The sequence below is a fragment of the Chiloscyllium punctatum genome, chromosome 8, assembly GCF_047496795.1.
Source record: "Chiloscyllium punctatum isolate Juve2018m chromosome 8, sChiPun1.3, whole genome shotgun sequence".
In the NCBI taxonomy this organism is placed as follows: domain Eukaryota; kingdom Metazoa; phylum Chordata; class Chondrichthyes; order Orectolobiformes; family Hemiscylliidae; genus Chiloscyllium; species Chiloscyllium punctatum.
Window position 1 is genome coordinate 94,067,126 of NC_092746.1, and position 19,890 is coordinate 94,087,015.

At 43.3% G+C, this 19,890-nt stretch overlaps 1 protein-coding gene and 1 long non-coding RNA gene across 4 annotated transcripts in view; one reads left to right on the forward strand and one right to left on the reverse strand.

Annotated features, from left to right (window-relative positions):
* The window catches only part of LOC140480764 (integrin beta-1-like), a 78,972-nt gene extending 61,987 nt beyond the window's left edge, over positions 1-16,985 (reverse strand). The window contains exon 1 of one of the 2 annotated variants that reach the window (XM_072576107.1): positions 16,746-16,985. The gene's annotated coding sequence lies outside the window, so the exon portion shown is untranslated. The remainder of the gene's footprint in view (positions 1-16,745) is intronic. The other variant, XM_072576108.1, reaches the window with a different exon arrangement.
* Positions 16,986-17,286: 301 nt separating this feature from the next.
* The window catches only part of LOC140480766 (uncharacterized), a 46,271-nt gene continuing 43,667 nt past the window's right edge, over positions 17,287-19,890 (forward strand). For both annotated transcript variants that reach the window (XR_011961400.1, XR_011961399.1), the window contains exon 1: positions 17,287-17,572. This is a non-coding gene — a long non-coding RNA (uncharacterized lncRNA). The remainder of the gene's footprint in view (positions 17,573-19,890) is intronic.

Below are 19,890 nucleotides of genomic sequence, written 5' to 3' on the forward strand. Positions count from 1 at the left end.
CGCCCCCTGTCTAGGTGACATCCTCAGAGCCTCCTGTGAAGCGCTTCTGTGATCTTTCCTCTGGCATTTCTAGTGGTTTGAATCTGCCGCTTCCGGTTGTCAGTTCCAGCTGTCCGCTGCAGTGGTCGGTATATTGGGTCCAGGTCGATGTGCTTATTGATTGAATCTGTGGATGATCTGTGGAAAAAGACAACCAACTCCCATTCCTAGACGTGATGGTACAGAGAACACCGAACAGAGAATTCACCACAAAAGGTATAAAGGAAAGCCACACACACAGACCAAGTCCTGCAGTACACCAGAACTGCAAAAAGAGGAAAAAGACCACCTATACAATGTATTCGCCAAAAACGGATACCCGCACAATTTCATCAACAGATGCCTAAGGGAAAGACAACGGAATGAGGACATGCCGCAACCCAAAGGACTAGCCACACTACCATACATCAAGAGCATTTCCGAACTGACAGCCAGATTACTGCGACCACTAGGACTCATAACAGCACACAAACCAACAGCCACTCTCAGACAACATCTCACCAGGACAAAGGACCCAATATCCAGCATGAGCAAAACCAATGTAGTGTACAAAATCCCATGCAAGGACTGCACAAAACACTACATCGGACAAACAGGAAGACAGCTAACGATACGTATCCATGAACGCCAACTAGCCACGAAACGACATGACCAGCTATCCTTAGTAGCCACACACGCAGATGACAATCAACATGAATTTGACTGTGACAACATTACTATTATAGGACAAGCCAAACAGAGAATTGCCAGGGAATTCCTAGAGGCATGGCACTCATCCACAGATTCAATCAATAAACACATCGACCTGGACCCAATATACCGACCACTGCAGCGGACAGCTGGAACTGACAACCGGAAGCGGCAGATTCAAACCACTAGAAATGCCGGAGGAAAGATCTCAGAAGCGCTTCACAGGAGGCTCCCAAGCACTGATTATGTCACCTAGATAGGGGACGAAACGTCTGCAACACAAATTCCTAGCTTGGCGAACAGAACCAGTGTCAAGACTTAGTTACTTATACTGAATATTAGGAATGGTCTCCATTTCTGGGATAGGTTGAAAATTCAAGGAAAGGAAAGAAAGAGTGGGAGATATATACTATATTAAGACATCAGAAAGATGGACATTGAAAGGAAAATTGATTATGTCCTTCCTGCTCAGAGCATAAGAAGGAAACAGCACTGTTGTTTCAACCATCGGGTGGAAGGATAGGGAATAAGCTACACGAGGTGGCAAAACGTTTAATCCACTCCATAAAACAGCATTAGGTAGGGAAAAAACAACTATTTCTGATATTTGCCTGAAACTGATTCACATTTTTAAACCTGCTTAACCTTTCGGTATTATTGGAAAGATTATTAATCTAGAATCGTAGAATCCTGACAGTGCTGAAAGAGGTCATTCGGCCGATCGACTCTATACCTCCGAATAGCATCCCACCCTTTCCTATCCCAGTAACCTGGGTCCCTGGCGCTGTGAGGCAGCAGTGCTAACCACTGAGCCAATGTGCTATAATTTGCTGTTATGTGGTACAGTTGATGCTTTGAAATTGTCTAGAAGAATGTGAAAAATATTAGTTGCTCAAATTATCTAATTCATTCAATTTAAAAAAAAACTATGTACATACAGTCATGCCTCTGTATCCACAAAGGTGCTGTTCCTGAAAACCCCCGCTAATGATAAATTTATGAGTACAGAGCTTAAACACTTATGGTTAAGAATAGGGTTAGGTTCCTGAACCCTGGACACCAAGATTATGATTTTTCACCTATTATTTTTGGATTAAAATAATAAGTGTTACTGACCTTATGTTAATACTGAAATAGAATATTTCTAGAATATGGTAGACTCATTGATGCTGAACCCACAGCCTACAGCACTAACTGACCACCTTCTTGCGCATAGGCACACTACAATGACCATTTCGCTTGGGAGCCATCACAGTAACACAAGGGCAGAAGGGGGAGGGTGAGAGTTAGGTGTGCACTACAAATTTTAATGAGTTAATGCAAGAGAAGGGGAAGGGAGGGGGAGGGAGAGGGAGATGCTGAGATACCCAAGTGCAGACTAGGGGAGGGTACTCCCATTTATGTTTGCTTTGGAGCATCTCTGGTGAGGGGTTGTACAGCTGCTTACCACTTAAAATTATTTTTGCTGTGGAAGTGGTCGTGAATATGCAATTTTAGCTGGTGGATGTTGGTTAATTGGTTACTTATGTTTTGGTGCAGGTAGGCAGATTCACAAAAGGTAATTTTGCAGATTAAGAGGAATGGCTGTATTTTCCACCTCTGACCTGCAAACTGGCACATTTCTAGTTTATAGAGCTAAGTTTGAAAGGTTTGTAGCTCAGGTTGAGGTTTAGGGTGTAAGTTTGCTCGCTGAGCTGTAGGTTTGATATCTAGACGTTTCATTACCTGGCTAGGTAACATCATCAGTGGCGATCTCCAAGTGAAGCGAAGCTGTTGTCTCCTGCTTTCTATTTACACGTTTGTCCTGGATGGGGTTCCTGGGGTTTGTGGTGATGTCATTTCCTGTTAGTTTTCTGAGGGGTTGATAGATGGTATCTAGATTGTGTTTGTTAATGGCGTTGTGGTTGGAATGCCAGGCCTCTAGGAATTCTCTGGCATATCTTTGCTTAGCCTGTCCCAGGATAGATGTGTTGTCCCAGTCAAAATGGTGTTTTTTTTTCTCCGTGTGTAGGCTACAAGGGAGAGGGGATCGGGTCTTATTGTGGCTAGTTGGTGTTAGTGTATCCTGGTGGCTAACTTTCTTCCTGTTTGTCCTGCGTAGCGTTTGTGGCAGTCCTTGCATGGAATTTTGTAGACGACGTTGGTTTTGTCCATGGGTTGTACTGTGTCTTTTAAGTTTGTTAGTTTTTGTTTGAGTGTGCGCTAATGAGGTCCAGATCATTAAAATGCTCTTCCTTGCACAATATGTGAGAATGCTGAATAATCTCTTCCCATGTTCATATAATGAAGGCAGATTCCGCAATCCCAAAAGGAGGGATAGATCCACCCTTTGGGGGAGGGGGGGGGGGGGGTGGAAACGGGACTTGAATAAATGCGGGTAAGATGATTGATGCTCCCGTGGGATGGGAACTTTGTTGGAGGTGCACTAGGTGGGGTAACTTAATTTAATTTTGGTTTGAGTTGAGTGAATTTGAGTTGATTTTATTTAGGTCAACTTAATCAAGGCTAAATTAGGTTAGTTTAGTATAAGTTAAGCTAATTTAAACTAATTTGCTAAGTTCAATTATGTATCAAATTATAACTAGAAACTAACTTCAATTCCCAGGATCTCCTCCATCTCATTCACTATGGCATCCCAGTACCTACGAATCTCATGGCACAACCGCAGACAATGTGTGAGGGTGCCAGTGCTCATTTTATATTTAGGGCACCCTGGAGATGCTCCTTTCTTGAATTTACTAATTATTCCAAGGCCATATGGGCTCTGTGGAGAATCTTCAATTTCATTGCATATCGAGACGTTTTTCACATTCTCCCACAAGTCCTCCCACGTTTTAGACAATATTTCTACCTCTAGTTCCTGACTCCAGAGAGTCTTTCCATACCTTCCAAGGTGCCCCCTTCTGTAAATTATATAGAGCACCGACAAAGATTTTCTACGCACTGAGGGACTCTTCACTCCATGTTGGACTGGTAGAGCTGAGTTAAAAGCATGGTCCTTCTCCGTATATAATCCCTGACCTGAAAATAACAGAAGAGGTCCCAATTGGGTGGCTCATACTTGTGACTTAACTGGTCATAAGACATCAGGACCTCTCCCTCAAATAGGTCTCCCGGACAGGAGACTCCCCTGACCGCCCATACTTTAAAGCCAGAATCTATTGACCCCTGCCTGAATCCTGGGGCTCCAACTAAGGGGGCAAACTGTGAGGTCTTATGGTGGTTGCCCTTGCCCTGCCGCATCATCCTCCACACTTTAACCCTGTTGATGACAAATCAGGCTTCTACAATGCTCAGTAAGAGGTTTCATCCTATCCATAAACAGCAAATTAAGAAGAGGACTCTTTGCCTGGGAAGCCTCGATGTCAAGCCATATCGACCTCAGATCTTTCCACACCCAGTCACTCCCATAGGACGATGAATTTAAGGGGATGCGCCGGAGGACAATAGTTGTTCAGGATACTGTACTCCTCCCCATGTATTAAGGCCTTCAGGATGATGAACCATCCATATTCATCCTTAATTTGGGCTATTATCTGAAATGGGAGGTTCTTCTGTACTAGTACAGCCACTCCTCTACTTTTAGAATTGAAAGAGGAAAAGAATATCCTATCAAACCCTTGCTACTGTAATTTCAAACGTTTCTTGTCACTTAAGTGTGTTTCTTGTAGCAAGGCGATGTCAACCCTCTCCTGAGGTTTGAGAGCACCTTTTTTCTTTTGATTGGGGAATGACTCCCCTTTATGTTCCAGGTGCACCATCTAAACGTACCACTAGGCTTAACTGTCCAAAGTGGCCCACGGCCCGAGGGGAAGAAGCTTAATCATGGTGTGCCGATCAAAGAAAAAACATGATTCATAAAGTCTTAAAAACAACCGCTACAAAAACTTTAAAAAAAAAGCTCACCACTGCTCCTAAATTAACAAACAACAAATTAATGGAGATTCCTTCTCACCCATACAGGGCACTCACCCCAATCCCTACTACCATCATGGTTTCATCCGGCTAAGGCCGTGCTCAAAACCCAAGCAGTACAGGAGACAAAGAAAACCTATTATTTACACATATGAACATCAAAAAGTGGATGCCCAACCCATCCACCCCATATGTCAACCTCATTTGTCTTTTAATAAAAGAGATAACCACCCCACACCAAGAAAAACACAGTGAATAAAAGAAATTAATAAAAGAAAAAGAGAAATTTTACATCCAACCAATACCAAGCATATAAAACCAACAACCGAGAGAGCAAGGGATATACCATTGTCCATAATTTTTTTCTCACCCAGATCATTTCAAAGAGTTTTGGAAGTCCCTTGCTTTCTCTGCTGAGTCAAAATTGTAAACAGACCGTCCGTGGTTAAAATGCAGTACTACTGAGTACTTCACAGGGTACTGGATATTCAGGTGTCTCAACCTTTTCCTGACTTCATCAAAAGATTTTCTCTTCTTGATTATAGCCCCAGAGAAATCTTGGAAAAGCATAACTTTCGACCCCTTGTAGACCAGGGCCTGAGACTCTTTTTCCATACTTCTGGAGGCTTCCATCATCATTTGCTTCTCCTTGTAACACTGGAGTTGCATTAGGATTAGGTAGGGGTGCTGATCCAACCCGCACCTGCGCATCACTATCTCGGGGTCGTGCTCCACACATACCTGGCCCAACTCTATTTCAGTCCTAGAAACTGCAGGATCCATTGCTCCAGGAAGCTGACCAGGCTCTCTCGTGCTCCACGTTCTGGGAGCCCAACTAACCATAAATTCTTCCTTCGACCTCAACCGCTGACCTTGACCAGCAGAGCCCCAACCTGGCCTTCCAGTGTTCGGATCATCTACACAGAATTCTCCGTTGTGGGCTCAGATATTGTGGTCCTTTGTTTGACCGCAGTGATGTGTTGATCCAGCACTTGGATCTCCTGCTCACACTTCTGCCACGTGGCAGAGTTCGATTCCAGTGCCAACTCTATTTTTCTTGGAGTTTTAAATTCTGTTGTTTCAGTGGGTTCATGGGCATCACCACAGGAGTCAGGGTCGGGGTCACGGCCACGGGTGTGCCCGACACTGTAGGGGAGTACCCTATTTGCTGCTGTCCTCGTGCTCCCTATTTGTGGGGCAAAATCCAAAAAAGGTCCACTACATCCGACTTGGTCAACAAATCAGGGTGAAGACTACACTGAAGTAAAATGGAGACGCTCTTCTCCAGTCAGCACAGAAAAATTAAACAAAATGATGGACAACTTATTCATTAAGCAGCAATTACAAGTAACAACTTGTATGATTTATAAAAGCAACATTAGGACTCAGGTTGAAACACAATTTGTTGAAGTTTTAAACATTTATTTGAAATGCATTATTTTACAGATTCATTTTCCTCCTGTAGCATGCATCTCTCAAAATGAATGCACTTATAAAGGATCTTTACCATAAATTTTGGCCAGAAAGATGCCGGAAAAGAAAGCAACTGCACAACAACTAACACTGCTTTCTATTCATCATTGGTTATTCATGGCAAATGGCAATCATAGAAACAAAAACTACTGCAGCTGAAGAAAGAGCCCTCCACTACAACTTAGTGACTAAAGATGGATAACCAACGCGATCTTACAGATATTACTCCTATTTAAAGATTTAAAGGGAAACAAAAAGAGGAAAATTAGCAAATGGTCTGTTGGAGGATGGTGGCTTCTGAACTTTTTGAAGGGGAGAGGAATTAAAACAAACGGTTAAGATATTTATATAAAGAATTCCAGAGAGAGTGGTATAAGCTGATTGCCCTCCCCAGGTGGAGCAGATGAGAGACAAATGTACAGACCAACGTCAGGAGATTGAAGACATGGACTGAGATGGAAACTTTGTGTCCTGCCAAAATAGTTAAGAGACTATCAGGGATGGGGAAACAAAACTTAGAACAGGAAAAATGCGGTGGCAGACTTATTAAGCAGGTATCACTTTTTTTCAGCGTGGAAGACTAATAGATAGTGATAGAACTCTAAAGCCTTGACCAACTACAATGGAATCCGTTGAAAATAGGCTAAAGCCTTGAGAATAATTCAGATTTTGACAGATCAGTGTAATACTAAAGAGCAAAGGTGCCATCTTTGTGTTGCCCAATTAAACCAAGGCTCAATTGTTTGTTCAGTCAAATGTGAATCAGTTTTCTAAGATATAGCCAAAAGAATCAAGGGAATTGAACCAGCCAACACCTGTCTCTTAATCAACACTAGCAAGAAGAGACCAACTGTTAATAATCTCATTGATGTTCATGACCTGTCCATCACTTTTCCCTGCAAAATACAAAATTAAAAATACTCACTGGCTAAGACTTCGAGTTATGCAGCATGGAAACTGACCCTTTGGTCGAACTAGTCCTAGAGTCATAGTCCACTCCGACCGTGTTCCCAAACTAAACTAGTCCCACTTATCAGCGTTTGGCCCATATCCCTCCAAACCTTTCCTATGCATGTACTCCTACAAATGTCTTCTAAAATGTTGTTAACTGTACTTGCATCTACTACTTCCTCTGGCAGTTAATTCCACTCGTGAACCACCTGTATATAAAAAAAAAGTTGCCTCATGTCCTTTTTAAATTTATCTCCTCTCACCTTGAAAATACGGCCCCTAGTTTTAAACTCCCCCAGCCTAGGGGGAAGACCCTTGTTTGTCTCCTTATTTATGCCCTTCAACCGAGGCTCCAGTGAAAAAAGTCCCAGCCTATCTTTATAACTCAAACCTTCCATTCCTAGCAATATCCAGCCAGATCTTTTCTGAACCCTCTCCAATTTGAAAATATCCTTCTTATAGCAGGATGATAAGAACTGTACACAGTATTCCAGAAAAGCCTCACTGTTCTTGTACAACTTCAACATGACATCCCAATACCTATACTCAGAAGATCTGAGCAATGAAGGCAAGTGTGCTAAACACTTTCTTAATCACCCCATTTACATGTGATGCATTATGTAGCTAAACCCTTAAGTGCCTCTATCCTATATCATCCAGGGCACTACCATGAATTGCATTAGTCACACCTTTATTTGTTTTACCAAAATGGAATACCTCACATTTATCCAAATGAAATTCCATCTGCCACTCCGCAGTCCATTAACCCAACTGATCAAGATCTCTTTGTAATAGAGTCGTAGGGATGTACAGCATGGAAACAGACCCTTTGATCCAACCCGTCCATGCCGACCAGATATCTCAACCCAATCTAGTGCCACATGCCAGCACCCGATCCATTTCCCTCCAAACCCTCCCTATTCATATACCCATCCAAATGCCTCTTAAATGTTGCGATTGTACCAGCCTCCACCACTTCCTCTGGCCGCTCATTTCATACACGTACCACTCTGTGTGAAAAAGTTGCCCCTTAGGTCTTTTTTATATCTTTCCCCTCTCACCCTAAACCTATGCCCTTTAGTTCTGGACTCCCCAACCCCAGGGAAAAGACTTTGCTTATTTACCCTATCCATGCCTCTCATGATTTTGTAAACTTCTATAAGGTCTCCCCTCAGCCTCCAACGCTCCAGGGAAAACAGCCCCAGCCTGTTCAGCCTCTCCCTATAGCTCAAATCCTCCAACCCTGGCAACATCCTTGTAAACCTTTTCTGAACCATTTCAAGTTTCACAACATCTGTCTGATAGGAAGGAGACCAGAATTGCATGCAATATTCCAACAGTGGCCTAACCAATGTCCTATTCAGCCACAACATGACCTCCCAACTCCTGTACTCAATACGCTGACCAATAAAGGAAAGCATATCAAACGCCTTCTTCACTATCCTATCTACCTGCGACTCCACTTTCAAGGAGCTATGAACCTGCACTCCAAGGTCTCTTTGTTCAGCAACACTCCCTAGGACCTTACCATTAAGTGTATAAGTCCTGCTCAGATTTGCATTCCCAAAATACAGCACCTCACATTGAATTAAACTCCATCTGCCACTCCTCAGCTCATTGGCCAATCTGGTCAACATCCTGTTGTAATCGGAGGTAACCCTCTTCACTGTCCACTACACCTCCAATTTTGGTGTCATCTGCAAACTTACTAACTGTACCTCTTTTGCTCGCATCCAAATCATTTATGTAAATGACAAAAAATAGAGGACCCAACACCAATCCTTGTGGCACTCCACTGGTCACAGGCCTCCAGTCTGAAAAACAACCCTCCATCACCACCCTCTGTCTTCTACCTTTGAGCCAGTTCTGTATCCAAATGGCTAGTTCATCCTGTATTCCAAGAGATCTAACCTTGCTAATCAGTCTCCCATGGGGAATCTTGTCAAATGCCTTACTGAAGTCCATATACATCACATCTACCGCTCTGCCCTCATCAGTCCTCTTTGTTACTTCTTCAAAAAACTCAATCAAGTTTGTGAGACATGACTTCCCACGCATAAAGCCACGTTCACTATCCTTAATCAGTCCTTGCCTTTCCAAATACATGTACATCCTGCCCCTCAGGATTCTCACCAACTTGCCGACCACCGACGTTGGGGTCACTGGTCTATAGCTCCCTGGCTTGTCCTTACCACCCTTCTTAAACAGTGGCACCACGTTAGCAAACCTCCAGTCTTCCAGCACCTCACCTGTGACTATCGATAATACAAATATCTCAGCAAGAGGCCCAGCAATCACTTCTCTAGCTTCCCACAGAGTTCTAGGGTACACCTGATCAGGTCCTGGGGATTTATCCACCTTTATGCATTTCAAGACATCCAGCACTTCCTCCTCTGTAATATGGACATTTTGCAAGGTGTCACCATCTATTTCCCTACAGTCTATATCTTGCATATCCTTTTCCACAGCAAATACTGAATCAAAATACTCATTTACTATCTCCCCCAATTTTCTGCAACTCCATACAAAGGCAATTTTGCTGATCTTAAGTAACATACTTCATCGTCCACTATACCACCAATTTTGGTGTTATACGCAAACTTACTAACCAAATCTCCTAAATTCTCATCCAAATCATGAATATAAAATGACAAATAAAAGTAGACCCAATACTGATCTGTAGAGCACTGCTGGTCACAGGCCTCCAGTCCCAAAACAACCCTCACCACCATGGCCTCTGACCATCAAGCCAATTTTGTGTCCAATTGGCAAGCGCTCCCTGAATGCCATGTTACCTAACTTTCAGATGCACAGATGATGTGAAAGGCATGTGCTAGGAAGTGACTAAATACAACTGCAATTATGAGGTAGATTACAATGCCAGTGGGGAAATGTAGTGATTCGTCAAATCACAGTAAGATATTCAAATTTATGTTAGTTAAGGATAAACGTTTGCCAGGATACAAGAGAAACCTCTTGTTCATCTTCAAATGATGTTACAGAATTTTTTTGCCATTACAAAAAGGATCAAGCCGTTTCTTGTCTCAGTGCAAAACCTGCACATCAAACATTAGCTGGGCCCCCAACAAATCTAAGCAATGCTCTACTGGCCCACCTATCAGCAGGTTAACCAATAACCCAGTCAAACAATATTGCTTGACGTTACAGAAGAAATAAATATAAAGCAACTTTTGTGACAATATACATGACATTTGCTTTGTCCATCAATCCTATATTGGAATTTGCTCTGTTTACATTGATTAAACCTGAGCTTTTCTTTAGTCATTATAAAAAAATCTTCTAAAATATTTACTTGGTAATATTAAAGCATAAAGTATTTCAAGATATAAATGCAAAAATAAACATCCAAAAAACTAACTGATGTCCAAGATTACAAATGGCTGTCGCAAGATACCTGAAGCAGAGATAATTTTCTGTTCAATGTAAAAAGATGAGAGTTTAGTTCTGTATATTCTTAACATACACCAAATTGTATATGCCAGTTCTCAGCCCAAGCTGGAAAACAAATTGTTTGGGTCTTGCTGCACATGGACACAAGCTACTTCAGTATAAATCATGAATGATGTTGAACATAATGACATCATCAGCAAACATTCCTGTGTCTGACTTCATGATGGAAGGACGGAAACGAATGCAGCAGCTGAGGATGGTTGAGCCCAGAATAAACCCTAATAACTTCACAGAATTATATACACCTAGACTGAGATGACTGACAAACAATCAAAACAACCCTTCTTTGTACTAGATATGACTTTACATAGTTGAATACTTCACTTCTGATTTCCATGAACTCCAAATTTCGTTGTGCTCCTTGATACTACACAATGCGTGCATAATATTAAGGGCAGAGGTAAAAACAATAACTGCAGATGCTGGAAACCAGATTCTGGATTAGTGGTGCTGGAAGAGCACAGCAGTTCAGGCAGCATCCAAAGAGCAGCGAAATCGACATTTCAGGCAAAAGCCCTTCATCAGTCAGTCTTGCCTCACCTCTAGAGTTCAGCTCTTTTGTCTATGCTTGTAACAAGCTGGAGATATTTGAGGAGTTTGCTCCTCCTGTTAGCTGTTCAACTGTCCACCATTCATGCTTGGATGTGATGAGATTTCAGAGATTAGATTTGATTCATTTATTGTGGAATTGCTTAGCACTGTCTACTACGCTAGCATTTACTATATGACACATTCAGACTAGAGGGTACAGTTCTTCCTTTCCCTTTCTTGAATTGAATATTAGCAGTTTTCAATCCACTGGAACCCTTCTCCAATCCAGAGTTCTGAAATATTTTAACACATAAAAAGGTGGATAAATCCCCAGGATCCACCTGATTAGGTGAACCCTGAAACTCTGTGGGAAGCCCAGAAAGCGATTGCTGGGCCCCTTATTGATATATTTGTAAATTTGGTAGACACATGTGAGGTGCTGGAAGACTGAGGTTAGCTAATGTGGTGCCACTATTTAAGAAAGGTGGTAAGGAAAAGCCAGAGAACGGTCAACCAGTAAGCCTGACATCAGTAGTGGGCAGGTTGTTGGAAAAAGTCGTGACGGACAGGATTTACATGTATTTGGAAAGGCAAGGACTGATCGGGGCTAGTCAACGTGGCTTTGTGCATGGAAAATCATATCTCACTAACTTGAGATTTTTGAAGGAATAACAAAGAGGATTGAGGAGGGCAGAGAGGCGGACATGATCTGTAGTGGACAGTGAAGAAGGTTACTGCAGAATGGGATTTTGACCAGATGGGACAATGGACCAAGGAGCAGCATATGGAGTTTAATTTAGATAAACGAGGGGTGCTGCATTTTGGAAAGGCAAATCAGGACAGGACGTATACACTTAATGGTAAAAGCCCTATGGAGTGCTGCTGAACAAAGAGACCTTGGAGTGCAGGCTCAGTTCTTTGAAAGTGGAGTTGCATGTAGATAAGATAGTGAAGGCAGCATTTGTTATGCTTTTCTTTATTGGTCAGAGCATTGAGTATAGGGGTTGGGAGGTCATGCTGCAGCTATACAGGATGTTGGTTAAGCCACTTTTGGAACACAGGTAGAAAACTCTTTATCCAAAATCCGAAAAACTCCAAAGTCCGAAGGTTTTTTCCTCATTAATAAGGATGTCTGGCGTGCAAACAGTTGACCCACGTTGACACCCACTCGATGCATGTCAGATGCAATGTTGGGGGCTGGGCCCAGCACTGGCAGGCCTCAATTCCCTCTCAAGGCCCGTTTTACTCACTAAGTCTGCTTCTCTGGTAAGAGATTTTAGAATTTCATGGTCACTTATTCTGAAATTTGAAAAATTCTGAATTCAAAAAAACAGCTGGTCCCGAGCATTTCAGATAAAGGATCGTGCACATGTATTGTGTGCAATTCTGATCTCCCTCTTCTCGGAAGGATGTTGTAAAACTTGAAAGGATTCAGAAAAGATTTACAAGGATGTTGTTGGAGTTGGAGGGTTTAAGCTCTAGGCAGAGGCTGAGTAGGCTGAGGGGTGACCTTATAGAGGCTTATAAAATCATGAGGGGCATGAATAGGATAAATAGACAAGGTCTTCTCCCTGGGTTGGGGGGTGTCCAGAACTAGAAGGCATAGGTTTAAGATGACAGGTGAAAGATTTAAAATGGGCCTAAAGGGCAGCTTTTTCATGCACAAGGTGGTATGTACATGGAATGCCAGAGGAAACGGAGGAGGCTGGTACAATTACAACATTTAAAAGGTATATGAATAAGAAGGGGTCAGAGGGATATGGACCAAGTGCTGGCAAATGGGGACTAGATTAGTTTAGGATATCTGGTCGGCATGGATGAATTGGACCAAAAGGTCTGTTTCCATGCTGTATGTTTCTATGACTCTGACCAATGCCTCCCACTTAAAACCTGTGATGCAGGTCATTGAGTCTTGGAAACTGGTCTGCCTTCAGTCCCATAAATTGCTTGATTCTTGTGAAAGAGACTTAAAATATCTCTCTTTCCATTTGTACCATGTTTATCTGGTACCTTTAGAATGTTTGTGTCTTCCTTTGCTAAGAGTGATGCAAAATATTAGTTTAATTTATCTGTAATTTACTGTTCCCTGTTATCAATTCTCCAGATGCATCCTCTAAGGATCCCAACGCTTACTTTCAAAACTAAATTGATTCTTCCTTTTTAATGGTTCCCACACTGCCTGCAGCATATCTAGTCTACTAGCTATATCCTTTCAAAATCAGCTAGTTCAGTTAGTCATGGCACTAATGAGCTACTCTTGGTAATGGATATTGAAGCTTCCGACTTGGTATATTCTGGACACTCAATGTTCACATGAAGCAAGTACTAAGTCATCAGCTGAGGGGTCAGTATGTGGCAATCAGCAGGAGATTTCCTCGTTTGAGATTTTGGAAAAGATCTGTAGCTCAGGTTGTGGATCAGGTTATACGTTTACTCGCTGATCTGGTGGGTTTGTTCTCAGATGTTTCGTCACCATGCTAGGTAACATCATCAGTGAGGCTCCGGTGGAGCACTGATGTTTTGTTCTGCTTGCTATTTGTGTGTCTTGGTTTGTTGTGGTAGGTGCTATCATTTCCAGTTCTGGTTCTGAGAGGTTGGCAAATGGAGTCCAAAACTGTGTTTGTTAATGGAGTTCCAGTCTGAATACCAGGCCTCTAGGAATTCCCACGCATTTCTATGTTTAGCCTATCCCAGGATGTATGTATTGTCCCAGATGAACTACTGTCCCGCTTCATGTGTGCACGGATATCAACGATAGTTGGTCATTTTGGTCAACACCCACAGAAGGAGCTGCACCAGTCCATCATTTAAACAGGCCAAAAGAGAAGCTGAGGAAAAACACCTAGACAACATAATCAGGAACAATGGTTACCCAATAAGCACAGTCTGCCAATTCCTGCACAACAAACCTTAACAGAAAGACAACACACCCAGAGACTCTAGCCATGCTACCAGACAAAGACATTTCAGAGATGATAACCAGACTACCCCGGCCCCTAGGCATCATGATAGCCCACAAACCTACCACCACACAAACAGCTCATGATGAATTTAAAGGACCACACACCCACAGCCTTCGTCTTAGATATGTACAGCACAGAAATAGACCCTTTGGTTCAATGTGTCCATGCCGACCAGATATCCCAACCCAATCTAGTCCCATCTGCCAGCACCTGGCCCATATCCCTCCAAACCCTTCCTATTCATATACCCATTCAAACGCCTCTTAAATGTTGCAGTTCTACGAGCCTCCACCACTTCTTCTGGCAGCTCATTCCATACACGTACCACCCTCTGCAAGAAAACGTTGCCCTTTAGGTCTCGTTCCCCTCTCACCCTAAACCTATGCCCTCTAGTTCAAAGAGGATTGATGAGGGCAGAGCGATAGATGTGATCGATATAGACTTCAGTAAGGCATTTGTCAAGGTTCCTCATGGTTGACTGGTTAGCAAGGCTAGATCACATGGAATACAGGGAAAACTAGCCATTTGGATACAGAACTGGCTCAAAGGTAGAAGACAGAGTGATGGTGGTGGAGGGTTGCTGTTCAGACTGGAGGCCTGTGACCAGTGATGTGCCACTAAGCTTACACTACAGACATACACAGAACAAGTGGTACTACTGAAGGGCTACTAGTAAAGGTGCAGCTAAGGGACCACTGTGCTGAACTGCCTCTGTATGTAGTGAAAGGTGACTAACCTGCATTATTCAAACACTCTTAGTTACAGAAATTAAAGTTAAATTGAGGCATGGTTAATAGCTGGCAGAATCAAAAGCAGAAAGAATGTCATATACAAAATACTTTGCAAGGACTACAACAAACATTACATCAGACAGATGGGCAGGGAACTAGCTGCCAGGACACGTGAGCAACAACTAGCCAGCAAAAGACATGCCCAACTATCACTCATATCCATACACACAGATGAAGAGGGACACCAGTTCGACTGGAACAATACATCCATCCTGGAACAGGATGAATAAAGACACGCATGGGAATTCCTTGAGGCCTGGCATTAAAACGGGAATCCCACTAACAAACATATAGGTTGGGACCCCATTTACCAAACTCTCAGAAACAGAACCGGAAATTATATCACCTACCACAACAAACCAAGACACAAATAGCAAGCAGGACAAAACACCAACGCTTCACCAGAGGCTCACTGATGATATTGCCTAGCCTGGTGACAAAACATCTGAGAACAAACCCACCAACTCAGTGAGCAAACTTACAACCATGTTTCCTTGTCTCTGTTGAACCTGATGCAATGAGATTTTATTGGGTCTGTGATCAATGTTGAGGATTTCCAGGAAACAAACTAGCCCTACTGTATTTCATTATGCCACCATATGCAATGGGTCTGCTTTGCCAGTGGGACAGGACATATCCAGTAGTGGATATTGGTGTCTGGCACCTTGTCTGTAAGGCACAATTCCATGAGGAATTCTACCTGTTACAGAATCAATAGTACTGTTCTTACTGTTATTTCAGACAAGATCAATTAATTGAAGAGGCAATGCAGTAATTGTTTTTTTCCCCCACAGCTTCAATCTAGCAACCATCACTCGTCAATGCACAGTGCTGTAAGCGATAGAAATAGTATCTGAAGAATCAAACAATTTTTTCAAAAGCGTATGTTTTCTTGACTTAAATTCTAAGACGAACCACGTTTGTGGGCAGCAGTAAAACTGAATCCTTAAGTTGACTGATTCATTTTGGAAGATAGATTCACATTTCTCTAAACACAAACAAATCTTGAAAATTGAACTAAAATTAATCTTCCTTAACGGACATTAATACAGAAACAAAACCTTGCTGAACCTTATTTCCTTATTTGTCCATTTGCGAATTAGTAGTATAAATAGGTCGCAGTCCATCATTTGCACAGCACAAACCCTAAAAACGCCTGTTATATCACTTTTTACATATCTACAACACAGTATTTCACAATCTTAAAGAACCAAATGTCCCTAAAACTGTCCAAAGTGTGACCTTTTCTCCAACTAGTTAAAGCTGAGATGATTAATAAAAGGCATTCAGACGGCCGTCATCTTTTTCAGACAAAAGACGAGGCTAAACAATATACACGCCCTAAGGCCACCAAAAAAGAGAGACTGGTATGCAGCATGCTTCAGAACAAACTCCAGTTGTTTAAATGCCACTAAGAACATTCAAGGTTATGTATCTGAAGATTCAGATAGAGAACGTAAATCAAAGCTAAAAGAAAGCCACTTCTACATGGCACTAAGTTTTTGTGCGTGTATGTGTGTGTGGGGGGGGGGGGGGGGGAAAAGAGGGGAGGAGTGTGTGTGTAAAGGCTCAATCTGGCCGACAAGAAATGCCCAAATTCCGAAAACAGTTGCCCCCCCCCGAGTTCCAGCAGTAAACTGGACTCGACAACACTCGGGAGATTTATCACCCCTGCCCCGTCCCTCCGTGTCTGTGCATGTGTGGGAGAAAAAGATATATATTTAAAATAGCTGCATGTTCCCCACCCAAAAATAGGACATGTATCACATTCCTGCCCTTTTTGCGGCTGGAGATAGAACAGAAAAATAATCTTGTGAGGATATCTCTGTCTTCCCTCGCTCAGGCTCAGGGGGCAGACACAAGACGGTGAAGAGGAGCCAGACTCCCACCGGCTTTTCCACCCCCGGTCCGTGCCGCTTACCTTTAACACAAAAGTCTCTCAGACTAAGGATATTTACAGCCGTTAAGATTTATTGTGGCCCCGGCGGCGGTTGTTCTTCCCAGACGCTTCCTCCTTCCAACGCTTCAAAACAGCACTTTATCTTCGCTTTTTTTTCCTCAACCTCCACATCTAATCCAGGCTCCGTTTCTCTTCTCCGGGACGTCGCTCCGTCCAGCGGTGGCGGCGGCTCCCTTCTCTCTCTCTCTCTCTCTCACACACACACACACACACACTTACTCTCTCCGCCCGTGGGCTCCTCCTTCCAGCTCAGCCGAGCCGCTGCCGAATGGACCCGAGCTCGGACGAGCCGCTGCCGATTGGTCCCGAGCTCGGACGAGCCGCTACCGATTGGTCCCGAGCTCGGACGAGCCGCTGCCGAATGGTCCCGAGTTCGGACGAGCCGCTGCCGAAAGGTCCCGAACTCAGCCGAAGGGCGCTGCCGCCCCGCCCCGGAAAACCATACCAAACCGAACACGTCACTGCGTGGGCGGGGCGCTGCGTGAAGGATGATGTCATCGACAGTGGCGTTCTGCAGTGGAAGGGTGACCGAAGACAGAACAATCCGCTTCACTCATCTGCACTTTGGGACTGGCAACTCTACAACTTTTCCCTCAACTATTCAATTTCAGGCCTATGAAATATCATCCTGCTCAACCCTACAAGGAAGAGAACAAAGTCTCTGAATCACTACAAAAATAACATTTCGCTTGTTTCATTTAATTTGAAGACTTTTCGTTTTAAAATTCATCCTGGGGGCTTTTGCCACAGCTAGCAAGACCAACCTTAGTTACCTGTTGCTTGAGAAGGTGAGCTATCTTCTTAAATTGAGGCATAGCTGACTGTAGAGAGATTAGGTGCCAACGCATGGCTGCAAGTGTGGAGCAGAGGATTCTGAAGGAGAACAGTTGTCGGTGATTTTGAATTTGTAGTCTGTACTGGTTGTCCTGTACGGGTCCAAACTGTGCTGGTTTGAATGTAGTCCAGAGACCATGTGGGATCAGTTGGTTGCAGAGGCAAGCGCTGAGGAAGCAGATGTGGCTGTGGTAGCGGAACTGTTTCAGGACATGGTTGAAGAGCTTCAGGGCAGAGGAGATGACCTGGGGGTTGCAGTGAGAGAAAGACTCACTGAGATTCTTGTAGAGAGAGAAGGAGAACATCTTCAAGGTAGTCATCCTTGCAAGAGGATTTGCAGTAAGGTTAAAATCAACTAGGCAAAAGTGAGGACTGCAGATGTTAGAGATCAGAGTGGTGCTGGAAAAGTACAGCAGGTCAGGCAGCATCCGAGGAGCAGGAAAATCAACGTTTCGGACAAAAGCCCTTCATCAGGTTTCCTATCTTCTTAAGTTGCTGATATGGACGAGGCCAGACCACCCAAAACATTCTTGAGCAGGCAGCCCAGATCATAACTTTGCTATTTGTTCCGGTAAATGTACACTGAAAATTACCCGCATTAAGTTAGCTAGGTTCACTACCAGGTTTAAAACAGACAAAAAATTTATTCACAAAATTACATAATGAAACATGAAGAACAGAATAAAGAACCCCTACAGAACTCAGTCTACCTAAACTAGACTTAAGTATACAATTCCGAATATACACGACAGTCCCAATAAGCAAACCCCTTTAAACACCAGTACAAATGGAACACATGCTTACAGTTGAAGTTAGAAGAGAGATGTTGTCTGAGAGTGGCTGTTGGTTTGTGTGCTGTTATGAGTCCTAGTGGTCGTAGTAGTCTGGCTGTCAGTTCAGAAATGTTCTTGATGTATGGTAACGTGGCTAGTCCTTTGGATTGTGGCATGTCCTCTTTCCCTTAGGCATCTGTTGATGAAATTGCGGGGGTATCCGTTTTTGGCGAATACATTGTAGAGGTGTTCTTTTTCCTCTTTTTGCAGTTCTAGAGTGCTGCAGTGTGTTGTGGCCCTTTTGAACAGTGTCTTGATGCAACTTCTTTTGTGTGTGTTTGGGAGGTTGCTTTCGTAGTTCAGGACTTGGTCTGTGTGTGTGGTTTTCCTGTATACATTTGTGGTGAATTCTCCATTCGGTGTTCTCTCAGACAACAACTCACCAGGGCAATGGACCCGATACCCAGCATGAGCAAAACCAAGGTTGTGTACAAAATCCCATGCAAGGACTGCACAGAACACTACATAGGACAAACAGGAAGACAGCTAATGATACGTATCCATGAACACCAACTAGCCACGAAACGACACGACCAGCTATCCTTAGTAGCCACACACGCAGATGACAAGCAACATGAGTTCGACTGTGACAACACTACTATTATAAGACAAGCCAAACAGAGAACAGCCAGGGAATTCCTAGAGGCATGGCACTCATCCACAGATTCAATCAATAAGCACATCGACCTGGACCCAATATACCGGCCACTGCAGCAGACAGCTGGAACTGACAACAGGTAGCGGCAGAGACAAGCCACGATAAATGCTGGAGGAAACATCACAGAAGCGCTTCACAGGAGGCACCCAAGCACTGAGGATGTCACCTAGACAGGGGACGAAACGTCTGCAACACAAATTCCCAGCTCGGCGAACAGAACCACAACATCTATCACATATGCAAGAAGGATGTTCAAATGCCTGGGGAGTCACAAAGGTGTAGGCCACTGAGGACTGAGAAGAGGTTTTTAAAGTCATAAAGGGCTTAGACAGGATAAATAGACAAGGTATTTTCCCTGGGATGGGGAGTCCAGTCCAGGACATTAGGGTGAGAGGGGAAAGATTTTAAAATGACCTAAGGAGCAACTTTTTCATGCAAAGGGTGGTGTACGTATGGAATAAGCTGCCTGAGGAAATAGTGGAGGCTGGTACACTTACAACATTTAAAAAGCATCTGGATGGGTACGTAAATAGGAAGGGTTTAGAGGGATATGGGTCAAGTGCTGGAAATGGGACTAGATTAATTTAGGCTATCTGGTCAGCATAGACGAGTTGGACCGAAGGGTCTGTTTCCATGCTGTACATTTCTATGTCTCTACGTGCAGAAATATTTTCGCCCAGACAGTGGTGAGCCTATGGAATTCACTGCCGTGGAAAGTGGTTGAACCTAAGACCTTGAATGTTTTCAAGGAGTTAGATATAGTTCTTAGGCTAATAGAATC